General features: G+C 43.4%; 1 protein-coding gene across 6 annotated transcripts in view; it reads left to right on the top strand.

The window, feature by feature from the left end:
- The window catches only part of CCDC88A (coiled-coil domain containing 88A), a 410515-nt gene that overhangs the window by 361475 nt on the left and 34382 nt on the right, over window positions 1-14658 (top strand). For 4 of the 6 annotated variants that reach the window (XM_065590785.1, XM_065590783.1, XM_065590782.1 and 1 more), the window contains one exon: window positions 185-1217. The exons of 1 other annotated variant lie outside the window; for it this stretch is intronic. The gene's annotated coding sequence lies outside the window, so the exon portion shown is untranslated. Of the gene's footprint in view, window positions 1-184; window positions 1218-14658 lie in introns of those variants that run through there. One more of the 6 variants, XM_065590780.1, reaches the window with a different exon arrangement.

Raw genomic sequence — 14658 nt, 5'->3', positions numbered from 1 at the left:
CAGGGAAACTGCCTTTATGTAAAGTTTATCTTTGGCATTCTGTCCCTTTCTTGTTCTCACTAAATCTCTGATGCATGCTGTTAAGTTCTTTTAGTAACTTTACTCTGAATTTTGTATCTCTTCTACACTTTAAGCTTTTCTTATGTTCTCTTTCTTCTTTTTTCTACCTTTCAACTGAACACAGAGAGAAAAGTGTCCTTCAGTGTCTCAGTAAGAAGCCTTTATTTCTGAAGTAACAAGACAGTCGACTATAGGAATCAATAATAATAATTTAAAAAAACATTAAGGGAACTTTTTACAATTCTTCGTGAATAGAGCAGGCAAGAAATACAAACCTTCCTTCCTTGAATCAAGGAGTTCTACTGGAGTCTACTGATGAAACTTTTTAGACGGTTTTAGGAATTGTTGCACATTGCACTGTTAAGATCTACTGAATAAAGGACAGTTCTCATCTCCTTAAGGACCAACCATTTAAGATCTCAAGAATTACTCCAGGAATAAAATGCTACTTCTTTCATCTTTTGTTTATGAATTTAGCCACTGATTGCTTACAGCTTCTGCTAATAATTAGCAAAAATCTAGCAGTTTATATTTAGTTCTGTAAATCTGAAATAAATGCAATAGTATTTTGTGGAAATTTACTGTATATACAGATACAAAAAACCCACAAGCTTACTGGCACTTCACTGGCTTATTTGATTAGCATCATCTGCATGATGTTGCTCTTTAAAAGAAAAATCTGTGCTGATTATTATTTTGGTGCATACTGCAAAAGAAAATTCTGTTTATGTACATGAAAACATTTGAACAACTCCATAATAAAGATGGAGTGATGGAATATTCACACTATATAGAAATTCTTGTGTTTTCCAGATGCACAAGTTATACTGCACAGATACGTTCAGAAGTTCTTGACAGGAGATTGACAAGAATAATTTTACTAGGACTTTTTTTCCCCCTAATGTAGTTTTTCAACAAATGGCATTCCCAGGATAAAACTGTCTTATAGTAAATGTTTGTGTTTTAACAATTTTTTTTTAAATTTGTGTTTTGATGTGTGCTGACTGTGGCTTAGGAGGTTTCCTTATGGCAAAAAACAATGTAAATAATGTCATCTGCATTTTACAATCAATTCACTCATTAAGATTCTCCTTTATTAATAAGACATTCTCTTTTGTTAATTATAATTCTACATTAAAATCGATAAATGTTATTAGTACTTCTAAAGTATTTGTATGCATTTGTTGTCTTGAAGACATTTGCAAGAGCACAGAAAACAGATTTAGTTAATCCAGGGAAATGTACATGGACTTATCACTTGATCCCAATTTATATTAAATATCAACATTTTATTTTCTTGTATATCAATAAGTGCATTAATATTTCTATGAAAAAATCAAATTAACGGTGTAACCTCATAGGGTTTAATCCAGCAAAGGCTTATGCTCATGAGTAATTTTATATTAGTCCCACTGATATTAATGGAACTATTCCCATAAGCATTTGCAGAATCAGGACCATGGACTACATTTACACCAAGTTCACCACATTCTTTAACTTGTTTGGCAGGGCAGCTATATATAGTTTTAAGTAGTAATAATATATTTTTTAGGCTTTCACTACCATCTATAAAGACTAGAGCTGGTTGGAAAAACTTTGACAAACATTTTCCATCGGAGAATGCAGTTCCGTCGAAATCAAAACACTTTGTAAATCATATTGATTTTGCCAAAACTTGGGGGAGTTGGCAGGGGGTGATTCTGACAATGTCGAAACATCCTGTTTCAATACAATCAGAATGAAACATTTTTATTTTTTTCTTTTTTAAACAACTTCTTTTTGGAGTATCTTATATAATATAATATTAAAAAATCTAAATCTAAACAAGTTTTAGTTTTGTCAAAATAAAACATTTTGGTCTGAAACTTCAATTTTCTTTTGCAGAGAATTTTGAAATTGTCAGATGTCATTCTAACTGGATTTAGAACAAATTTCTTAATCCTCCACTGAACAGAATTTCCATTCTCCACACAAAAACATTCTGATAGCTTGTCAGAATGATAAAATAATCTATCACTGACTTAATGCTCTCATATAGAGGGCCCAATCCTGCTACCATTATTTTCAGTGTCAAACTCTCATTGATTTTAATGGAGGCAGGATTGGGCTCATAGGGCTTGAACAACAAAGGAGTTTAGGCACCTAAGACCAAAATCTAGATCCTCAAAATCCCTGTTCAGCTGTCCCATTACCTGTAAATGCCTAAAGTACATAGGTACCCAAGTTTCCACCAGTAAAGTCCTCTAGGTGCCTCCATTTCTGCTGATGATGAAATGATCAGCACCTAAACCCTGGGAGATCCTTATGCTAGCTGTTACCCTGTCTACCTCACCTGCGGGGACTGATCCTGTAGGCATTTTCATAAGCCACCTAAAAGCATGCCTACCACATCAGGTTCTGACCAAAACACAGTGGAGATGGTCATGGTGCCCTGCAGTAATGAATATTTAAGTAGATTATACAAAGTGGAATAACTTTGACATTTGACACTGAGAGCCCCAGCCGAAAATACCCTATAGCTCAATAGTTCGAGCACTTCCTCTGAAGACCCAAGTTCGAAGACCCAAGTTCAAATCCCCACTCTGCCTGATTCAGAGCAGGGACTTGAACTCAGGTTTCCCACCTCCCAAGTGAGTGCCCTAATGACCAGGCTGTAGGATATTCTGCAGTGGGTCTCTGTCTTTCCCTAAGGGTATGTCTACACTACGAAATTAGGTCGAATTTATAGAAGCCGGTTTTATAGAAATCGGTTGTATACAGCCGATCGTGTGTGTCCCCACTAAAATGCTCTAAGTGCTCTAGTCGGCGGACCACGTCCACAGTACCGAGGCTAGCGTCGACTTCCGGAGCATTGCACTATGGGTAGCTATCCCACAGTTCCCGCAGTCTCCGCTGCCCATTGGAATTCTGGGTTGAGATCCCAATGCCTGAATGATGCAAAACAGTGTCGCGGGGGGTTCTGGGTACGTCAGGCCCCTCCCCCTCCGTCAGAGCACCGGCAGACAATAGATTCACGCCTTTTTACCTGGGTTACCTGTGCAGACAACATACCATGGCAAGCATGGAGCCCGCTCAGATCAGCTCACCGTCACCATATGTCATCTGGGTGCCGGCAGACGTAGTACTGCATTGCTACACAGCAGCAGCAGCTAACTGCCTTTTGGCGGTAGACAGTGCAGCATGACTGGTAGCCGTGGAGCTGGCAGCCGTAGAGCTGCATTGCACCAGCCCCTTGCCTTTTGGTAGAAGATGGTATATTACGATTGGTATCCGTCGTCATCATACTGCAGTGGCTGTCAATCATGGGCACCTGGGCAGACATGCAACTGTCTCGATGATGATGGCTATCAGTCATAGTATGCTATTTTATGCCAATCGCCCAGTATTGTCTGCTAAGCACCCAGAAGAGGCCGAGGGCAATCTGGGTGCTGGCAGACGTGGGGCTGGCAGACGTGGGGCTGCATTGCTATACAGCACCAGCCCCTCGCTTTTTGGCAGAAGATGGTATATTACGACTGGTATCCGTCGTCGTCGTACTGCAGTGGCTATTAGTCATGCTGCACCGTCGGCTGCCAGCTTAAGATGTAAAAAATAGATTTGTTCTGTATTCATTTGCTTCCCCTCCCTCCGTGAAATCAATGGCCTGCTAAACCCAGGGTTTTGAGTTTAATCTTTGGGGGGGGGCCATTCTGTGTGACAGTTGATTGTGTTTTTCCTTATTCAAACAGCCACCTTTCTTGATTTTAATTCCCTGTTCCTGTACGCCATGTCGTCACTCGGCCCTCTCTCCCTCCCTCCCTCCTTCCCCTGGTCCATCAGATACTAGTTTCGCGCCTTTTTTCAGACCAGGCACCATAGCTAGCACTGGGATCATGGAGCCCGCTCAGATCACCGTGGCAATTATGAGCACTATGAACACCACACGCATTGTCCCTGGAGTATATGCAGAGCCAGGACATGCCAAAGCGAAACCCGGACCAGCCGAGGATGCGATTGCAGCGCGGCGACGAGAGTGATGAGGAAATGGACATGGACATAGACCTCTCACAAGGCACAGGCCCCAGCAATGTGGAAATCATGGTGTTACTGGGGCAGGTTCTGGGCACGGGAAACAAGCACAGACTGGTGGGACCGCATCGTGCTGCAGGTGTGGGACGATTCCCAGTGGCTGCGAAACTTTCGCATGCATAAGGGCACTTTCATGGAACGTTGTGACTTGCTTTCCCCTGCCCTGAAGCGCCAGAATACCAGGATGAGAGCAGCCCTCACAGTTGAGAAGCGAGTGGCGATAGCCCTGTGGAAGCTTGCAACTCCAGACAGCTACCAGTCAGTCAGGAATCAATTTGGAGTGGACAAATCTACTGTGGGGGCTGCTGTGATCCAAGTTGCCAGGGCAATGAAAGACCTGGTGATATCAAGGGTAGTGACTCTGAGAAACGTGCAGGCCATAGTGGATGGCTTTGCTGCAATGGGATTCCCAAACTGTGCTGGGGCCATAGACGGAACCCATATCCCTATCTTGTCACCGGGGCACCAAGTCACCGAGTACATAAACCGCAAGGGGTACTTTTCAATGCTGCTGCAAGCCCTGGTGGATCACAAGGGACGTTTCACCAACATGGGATGGCCGGGAAAGGTACGTGATGCTCGCGTCTTCAGGCACTCTGCTCTGTTTTGAAAGCTGGAGGAAGGGACTTTCTTCCCGGACCAGAAAGTAACCATTGGGGATGTTGAAATGACTATCGTGATCCTTGGGGACCCAGCCTACCGCTTAATGCCATGACTCATGAAGCCGTACACAGGCAGCCTGGACAAGAGTCAGGACCTGTTCAACTACAGGCTGAGCAAGTGCTGAATGGTGGTGGAATGTGCATTTGGATGTTTAAAAGCGCGCTGGCGCAGCTTACTGACTCGCTCAGACCTCAGCGAAAAGAATATCCCCATTGTTATTGCTGCTTGCTGTGCACTCCACAATATCTGTGAGAGTAAGTGGGAGGTTGAGGCAAATCGCCTGGCCGCTGATTACGCGCAGCCAGACACCAGGGTGGTTAGAGGAGCACAGCAGGGCGCAGTGCGCATCAGAGAAGCTTTGAAAACGAGTTTTGTGACTGGCCAGGCTACGGTGTGAAACTTCTGTTTGTTTCTCCTTGATGAACCCTCCGCCCCCCCCACCCGGTTCACTCTACTTCCCTGTAAACCAACACCCCACCCTCCCCTCCCCCCTTCGAGGCAATAAAGGCATTGTTACTTCACATTTATGTATTCTTTATTAATTCACACCACAACTAGGGGGATAATTGCCAAGGTAGCCCGGGATGGGTGGGGGAGGAGGAGGGAAGGAAATACTGCAGTTTAAAACTTTAACTCTTATTGAAGGCTAGCCTTCTGATGCTCGGGCAATCATCTGGGGTGCAGTGACTGGAGGTCCCCCCACCGTGTTCTTGGGCGTCTGGGTGAGGAGGCTATGGAATTTGGGGAGGAGGGCTGTTGGTTACACAGGGGCTGTAGCAGCGGTCTCTGCTCCTGCTGCCTTTCCTGCAGCTCAGCCATACGCTGGAGCATATCAGTTTGATGCTCCAGCAGCCGGAGCATCGGCTCTTGCCTTCTGTCTGCAAGCTGACGCCACCTATCATCTTCAGCCCACAACTTGCTCTGTTCATCCCACGATTCAGCCTGCCACCTCTCCTCTCGTTCATATTCTGCTTTTCTGAAGTCTGACATTGACTGCCTCCACGTATTCTGCTGTGCTCTTTCAGCGTGGGAGGACATCTGGAGCTCCGAGAACATATCATCCCACGTCCTCCGTTTTCTCCTTCTAATCTTCACTAGCCTCTGTGAAGGAGAAACATTTGCAGCTGGTGGAGGAGAAGGGAGAGGTGGTTAAAAAAGACACATTTTAGAGAACAATGGGTACACTCTTTCACGTTAAATTTTGCTGTTCACATTACACAGCACATGTGCTTGCATTGCAAGGTCGCATTTTTCCTCTTATAGTGAGGGCCTGCTGGTTTCGTATGAGAGATCACTCACACAATGCCAGGCAACAGATTTCGGCTTGCAGGCAGCCCTGGTAAGCCACAGTCTTTTGGCTTTTTTAACCTTCTTAATATGTGGGAATGGTTTCAAACAGCAGCGCCCTCATTTCCCATATCAAGCATGAATTGGGTTGGCCATTTAAAATGGGTTTGCAATGTAAAAGGAGGGGCTGCGGTTTCCGGGTTAACATGCAGCACAAACCCACCTAACCCCCCTCCCCCACACACACACCCAATTCTCTGGGATGATCACTTCACCCCTCCCCCCACCGCGTGGCTAACAGCGGGGAACATTTCTGTTCAGCAGAGCAGGAATGGGCACCTCTGAATGTCCCCTTAATAAAATCGCCCCATTTCAACCAGGTGACCGTGAAGGATATCACTCTCCTGAGGATAACAAAGAGCGATAAGGAATGGATGTTGTCTGCATGCCAGCAAACACCGGGACCATACGCTACAATGCTTTGTTATGCAATGATTCCAGACTACGTGCTACTGGCCTGACATGGTAAAGTGTCCTACCATGGCGGACGGGATAAGGCAGCCCTCCCCAGAAACCTTTTGCAAAGGCTTTGGGAGTACATGAAGGAGAGCTTTCTGGAGATGGCCCTGGAGGATTTCCGCTCCATCCCCATACACGTTAACAGACTTTTCCAGTAGCTGTACTGGCCGCGATTGCCAGGGCAAAATAATCATTAAACACGCTTGCTTTTAAACCATGTGTAATATTTACAAAGGTACACTCACCAGAGGTCCCCTGTGTGCCCTCAGGGTCTTGGGTGAGTTCGGGGATTACTGGTTCCAGGGTGACAAACATATCCTGGCTGGTTGGGGAAACCGGTTTCTCCGCTTCCTTGCTGCTGTGAGCTATCTACATTACCTCCATCCTCATACCCCGAACCCTGTTCCCTGTGTGTTTCTCCAGTGAGGGAGTCATAGCACACGGTTGGGGTAGTGGTGGCTGCACCCCCTAGAATGGCATGCAGCTCCGCGTAGAAGCGGCAAGTTTGTGGCTCTGCCCCGGACCTTCCATTTGCTTCTCTGGCTTTGTGGTAGGCTTGCTGTAGCTCCTTAATTTTCACGCAGCACTGCTGTGCGTCCCTGTTATGGCCTCTGTCCTTCATGGCCTTGGAGACCTTTTCTAATATTTTGCCATTTCTTTTACTTCTACGGAGTTCAGCTAGCACTGATTCATCTCCCCATATGGCGAGCAGATCCCGTACCTCCCGTTCGGTCCATGTTGGAGTTCTTTTGCGATTCTGGGACTCCATCACGGTTACCTGTGCTGATGAGCTCTGCGTGGTCACCTGTACTCTCCACGCTGGGCAAACAGGAAATGAAATTCAAACGTTCGCGGGGCTTTTCCTGTCTACCTGGTCAGTGCATCTGAGTTGAGAGTGCTGTCCAGAGCGGTCACAATGAAGCACCGTGGGATAGCTCCCGGAGGCCAATAACGTCGAATTCCCTCCACACTACCCCAATTCCAACCCGCTAAGGCCGATTTTATCACTAATCCCCTCAGAGGGAGAGTAAAGAAACCGGTTTAAAGGGCCCTTTAAGTCGAAAGAAAGGGCTTCGTCATGTGAACGTGTCCAGGCTTAATTCGATTTAACGCTGCTAAAGTCGACCTAAACTCGTAGTGTAGACCAGGCCTAAGTGTCCAACTCCAGAAGAGGGTTCGCGGTTGTGAATCACGACTAGCAGGAGGCATCTCCCTCCAGCCTCAACATAGTTGTCGAATTCCCTTTGTGTAGTGGGGTTTAAGGCACACCTCTCTCCCCAGCATTTCCTACTAGCTAGTTTAGCTACACAGCATCCCATTCTTAGATGCCCAACTCTGGGCTGTGAATTTACTGGGCAGCAGGGTGCCTAGACATTAGGCATTGCAGTGCCTGAGCCTAAGTCCCCATTGTGGATCTAGCCCATAGAGACAGAAGTTCCCCTTACATTGTTTGTCAGACAGAAAGTACAGTGCTGGTGTGCTAAATACATTCATAAGGACTTGAAGGTACCTACAGTGGGAGACACCAGAAACAAAATATTTTGAAAGCATCTCTCTGTTCAGTTCTGATCACACTTCTGAATTCTTGTTAAGGGTCTGCCCCTATGAGTTGCCGCATGGCCTCAACACCCATAGATTAGAGTGGGGATTGACAGCACTCAGCACCTCATGCCATTAGGTTCTGAATTATTAGCAACATCAGTAATATAAGTAAGCATTCCCATCTTGATTTAACAAGCATACATGCTAATGGCTAAATCCTAGTTATATGCTACAAAGGCTAGGCAACAATATGTACCTAGGGATACCAGAAAGTGTATCCACCCAGGAAAAATCCTGCCATTGTAGGTCAGGGTGCTTATTGGCATGACCAACATACTTCATAGTGCTTGTTTTATTGCTTTTCCATGAAGCATATTATGCACAGCTATTGTGGCCATCTTGTGCTTCTGATGTATAAGCTGCATATGCGCTTTCCAGGTTTCTGATTGGCCATGTCTTTTTTCTCAGATTTGCATCTTTCTTGGCTTTGCATTTATTTAGCTCTTTTATACACTCATGAGTTTGGCTAATATTACATTTTAGATCCTCCTACACATGCTGTCTTTTGCATCCCATTATGTCTTTCTTTACACCTTTGTGTCTCCTAATGCACTTTTATGGCACCAGGCAGGCGTTAGCCTGAAATGTACATTTATTATATATAATTTAAGTTATAAAAATTAATGTGTTAAAGGTGAAATTCACTCTTCCCCTTCCCAATGCCTAGGCAATCAGTCTTTGTATGGAAAAAATAAGGAGGGAGTTGGGAGCAATTCATCCTTCAAACTGCAGCAGGCCCATGGGACTGCACCACAGCTCCTACTCAGGTGCTGTTCCTGACTTGTGGGTTGAAATGCTAACTACTGCCCTACCCTACCATATCCCTCTAAGTAGATTTGGAGCCACTTGATCTACCTAAGCACAGATCCAGAAGCTGCTCCTTAGTCTGGCCTAGACATGCAGTAGATTATCAGCAGATAGTGCTCAATTCTCAGAGGTGCTGAGAGTCCTCAAGTACCATGGAATTTATTGGGAGTTGAGAACACTAGTCAACTCAACACAGGTACTTGACAGCTCCCAAGATTGTCCCCTCCTCAGAGGTTCTCAACCTTTTTCTTTCTGAGTTCTTACCCTTGCTATAAAAACTTCACGGCCCACCTGTGCTACAACAACTGTTTTTCTGCCTATTGAGAAGATTAAAAGCCAGGGCTGGCATTAGGGAGTAGCAAGGAGGGCAATTGCCCAGGATCCCACACCACAGGGGGCCCCATGAAGCTTGGGCTTTGGCTTCAGCCCCAGGCAGTGGGGCTCGGGCTTCAGCTTTCTGTGGCACCTGGCATTGGCCACTGTCGGAAGACAGGATACTGGCTAGATGGACCTTTGGTCTGACCCAGTATGGCCATTCTTATATTCTTAATAGCACAGAAAGAATGCAGAAGTTCCCCTTTGTCACTGCTTTCCCAGTACTTCCCTCTTGCAGATCACATCCCAGGGCAGAGGGACATGAGCAGATCTTCTATTGCTCCTATTATTTTTACCCTCTGAATAAATAAAAAAAATGATATAACTCCTTTCACTACAAACATCCTTTACAATCTCTATATCCTTTAAACCAGTTGTTCTCAACCAGGGGTATGCATAACGCAGAGATCTTCCGGGGTACATCAACTCATCTAGATATTCACCTAGTTTGGTAACAGGCTAAATAAAAAGCACTAGCGAAGTGAGTACAAACTAAAATGTCATACAATGATTTGTTTATACTGCTCTATATACTATACACTGAAATGTAAGTACAATACTTATATTCCAATTGATTTATTTTATAATTATATGATAAAAATGAGAAAGTAAGCAATTTTTCAGTAATAGTGTGTTATGACACTTTTATATTTTTATGTCTGATTTTGTAAGCAAGTAGTTTTTTAGTGAGGTGAAACTTGGGGTACTCAGGACAAATCAGACTCCTGAAAGGGGTACAGTAGTCTGGAAAGGTTGAGAGCCACTGCTTTAAACAGTCTATGTATATGCAATATGAGAGCTCCTTCACCCCTACTGAAATTCAGGCACCTCTGGAGTGGAACACAACTGCTGTTCAACAGAACGCAACAACACTAAATCAGTTTAGAACAGGAAGTGGAAAAATCTATTGCTCCTAATTTTAAGATTATAGTAGATGATATAATATCACGTGATGTATAATTTCCACTTAATTTTTTTCTGAGTTCTCATCCGCAGAGGCTACTATAACATTCCCTAAATGTATTATTTCTTTTAAGCTTTCTCTGTCTGAGACAGCATGCAACTCCAACAAAAGAACTCATGTATAATTTTTAGTACAGACTATGCTGCTGTGTGTGTAATATTACATTGGTAATAATAGAATTGTCTTAAAGGAATGTGTCTGGATGTGACACAGAACTTAAACACCATTTTACAAAAATGCGTATTTAAAACAGTGTTTTCCTTTACATACCTGTTAAGGACTTTTTTTTTAAAATGTTTGCCATTTGTATACACCTAAGAACATTATTAAAATGCCAAACCAAATAACTTATTCACATTGTATATTGTGACAAAGTTCCTCCTCTATCTCGGTGGGTCCTGTGCTTATTGGCAGATTTTTTTGCCTCAGAGATTCACCATGTGGGTTGGGGAACAGCCCAGAGACCTTCCCCTCTAGAAGAACCCACAATCCAGGTCAATTGGGAGGTTTGGGGGGAACCCAGGCCCACCCTCTACTCCAGGTTCCAGCCCAGGGCCCTGTGAACTGCAGCTGTCTATAGTGCCTCCTGTAACAGCTGCATGACAGCTACAACTCCCTGGGCTACTTCCCCATAGCCTCCTCCAAACACCTTCCTTATTCTCACCACAGGACCTTCCTCCTGGTGTCTGATAACGCTTGTACTCCTCAGTCCTCCAGCAGCACACTCTCAGCTCCTTGCACCTCTTGCTCCCAACTCCTCACACTCACACCACAAACTGAAGTGAGCTCCTTTTAAAACCCAGGTGCCCTGATTAGCCTGCCTTAATTGATTCTAGCAGCTTCTTCTTAATTGGCTCCAGGTGTCCTAATTAGCCTGCCTGCCTTAACTGGTTCTAGCAGGTTCCTGATTACTCTAGTGCAGCCCCTTCTCTGGTCACTCAGGGAACAGAAAACTACTCATCCAGTAACCAGTATATTTGCTCTCTACCAGACTCCTGGAGGCGCTGTCCGGGGTTCTCTGCTCGGTGTCCCCGTCTGGTTTCCTTCTTTTGACCCTTTGACCTCACTCCTGTCCCTGTTCTTTTATTAGTTGTCTCCCGTAATTTTTTGGTCTCCAGGCCCTGTGGACCCCCCCCCCCCCTTAGGCTGGGGGGGGATCCTTTAGCAGTGGGCGGGCTTCGCCCTGGATCCCAATAGGACCAGACTCCTGTACCCCACTGGGCTGGGTCTGTCACAATATATACACACTTTTTTTTCTGTCATCTGTTGTTGGAGGGAACTGATGTTAACTAAGAGATGAATCTGTCGTCACTTAATTTCAATAACCTCTTAATATGATCAGTGGATCTTTGTTCAGAAAGGGAGTCATACTAATGTAGCAGAGCTCCTCTGGTTTGCTTTGTTTTATTATTTCACATTGCTGTTTATTTGTGAAGAAATGGCTCTTAACTATATTTTGCTACAGTATTATAAAACACTACTGACACATTTTATTGAAATTAATAAGTACAAAAATTGTCACAAACTTTCAAAAAGTTGTAGCTATGTAGTATTTGAAATTGATAAATCTTGGCTGTTACTGTTGTTGAGAACAAATGTCAGATGCTGGACTTTTTGAGGAGAAGGTGAGAATATGCTTAACTTGAAAATGTAGGCTGCTTTGTGAACATCAAGAGCTGTAGAATTACCAAATTAGTTTCACAAATGCAGCTCTGCACCTCAGAAACGCCTAGACGGTAACTAGACCCTTATTCACAGTGATTTTAAGTAATTTCTGTTTATTAACTTCATTAATTTGTTCATTAGCTTCAAAACACTTAACAGATGTCAAATTAAAACACTGGCCTACATTTTCAAAAGTGATCAGTGATTTTGGGTGCCCAACTGAGAGTACTTTAAAGGGTAGTTTTCAGAGAAGGGTGCTTTCACTTTTGCAAATTTGTTATCCTGTATTTTAACATCCTACTGCATTTATTTGTGGCTACAGAGTTCTCTAGGCAGTGCATTGAACCCATCCACCATTACTAAGTGTAAGATGTTGCATTTGGATCTTTTCTTTAACTGAAATGTGTAAACGCGTGTATAGTTGGACAACTTCTTATTGACTCGTCCATGTAGTTTTTTGTTAATTCAATCTGGTCAAACTATATCCCTTTTGAGACATCTGCCAGTTTACCTGTGGAAAATGTGGTGACTATATGCACCTTTATGGGGTGGACAAAAAAACAGGAGTTGCCATATCAGGTCAGGTCACCAGTCTCACCTTGTCAAATATCCTGTCTCTGAAAGTAGCAAAGTGCCAGATGCTTCAGTGGTAGGTGCAAAAAAATGTGTAAAGCACAAATATGAAAAACCTGTCCCAGGGAAGTTTCGCTTATAGCCTAAAGAATGATGGTTTATATTCCTTATAAAAATATACAATGTTCCTGTGAATGTTTTCATTATCCATACAAATGTCTCCTTTTTGGAATCTTACTAACTTCTTGGCTTCATTGATGTACTGTAATAGTGAGTGCCACAGATTGATTCTGCATTGTGTTTTTAAAGTTTCTTTTTATAACTTTTAAACATTTTGCTTTTCAGTATAATGCAACATTCCATTGTCATATTATGTAAAAATAAATAGGGGTAAATATCAGGGGGTAGCCGTGTTAGTCTGTATCTACAAAAACAACAAGGAGTCTGGTGGCACCTTAAAGACTAACAGATTTATTTGGGCATAAGCTTTCGTGAGTAAAAACATCACTTCTTCGGATGCATAGAAGAAGTGAGGTTTTTACTCACGAAAGCTTATGCCCAAATAAATCTGTTAGTCTTTAAGGTGCCACCAGACTCCTTGTTGTTTTTTTAGGGGTAAATAGAAATTCAAGATTTAGCATTCAATAATTTCTATACTTCTATACTTTTGTCTTCTTTCTAAATTAAACAATCTGTCTTTTTGATTTCTATCCAGAAGTCTCTCCATTTCTTTGATCATTTTCAGTATCTTTTTCTGGACCTCTTCTTTCTCTTTTTCTGAGAAAGCATGACCAGAATAGAACACAGTACTCCCTGTGCAGATGTACCATTGATGTATATAATGGCAGAAAACATTAATTATTATTTCTATTCCATTCTGTGTATATCATTTTTTTGCTTTTATTGTACATGGCTGTACACTGAATAAAAGTTTCCACTGAGCTGTCTTCAGTGATGCTCAGGTCTTTTTTCTAACTGGTTATAGTTAATTTAAAACCCAGCCATAGGCATGAATAGTTTGGATTATTCTTTTCAGTATTACTTTGGATTACTTTGCATTTGTAAATAATTAATTTCATGTGTTTATCATTCTGCCCATTCACCTAACTTTATTTGGTTTCTCTAGCATTCCTCTTAGTTTTCTCTAATCTTGACTATATTGAGATTATCTGCAAATTGTGTCACCTCACTATTCAATACTCAACTTCTATTTAGTTTAGGGTTTTATATTGTTTCTCATAGTAGCTGAGCCCCTTCCATGTAAAAGAGATTGGTGGACTTCCTGGAATCTCTGGCTCCTCTCTCTTTGGTGGGAACAGAAAATCTGATTGAAATAGGGATGGGTTTTTTGAAAGGGACGGAGGGAGGGAGGGGGAGCGATGGGTAGAGCAGGGGTTATTCATGTTGTGAATGCGTCATTCTTGTTGGTAGATAATACTAAAATAATAAATGCTAAGGCCTAGATCAACTAGGGATGTAAAAAGCAACAGAGGGTCCTGTGGCACCTTTGAGACTAACAGAAGTACTGGGAGCATAAGCTTTCGTGGGTAAGAACCTCACTTCTTCAGATGCAAGAAGTGAGGTTCTTACCCACGAAAGCTTATGCTCCCAGTACTTCTGTTAGTCTCAAAGGTGCCACAGGACCCTCTGTTGCTTTTTACAGATTCAGACTAACACGGCTACCCCTCTGACACTAGGGATGTAAATAGGGTTTAAAATAGCAACTATGTAACCTATTCAAATTCTGTTGGTCAAATGGTTAACTATTAAGGCGGAGAACTTGGGGTGCGGGTGTTGCTGCCGCCTGTGCCCGGGATCCCCACTGCTGGCCCAGCGCCCAGGATCCAGGCTGCCAACCCCAGGCCCAAGACAGCAGCAGAGTCCTGGGTTGGGCTGGCAGAAGAGTTTAATCATTAACCAAAACTGATAAGACTGATGCTTATCAGTTAACTGGTTAAACTTTTACATCCCTAAGGTCAACCCCTACCTCTTCCTCCAAGATCCACACATGGAAGGTTTCTCCACATGCAGCTCCCATCTTCTCAGTGGAGAAATGAGAGATTCAGGTGCCTCTG

Source organism: Chrysemys picta, chromosome 3, assembly GCF_011386835.1.
Source record: "Chrysemys picta bellii isolate R12L10 chromosome 3, ASM1138683v2, whole genome shotgun sequence".
Lineage (NCBI taxonomy): Eukaryota > Metazoa > Chordata > Testudines > Emydidae > Chrysemys > Chrysemys picta.
The sequence above is the reverse complement of the archived record's forward strand: the minus strand, read 5'-3'. Positions and strand labels throughout refer to the sequence as shown.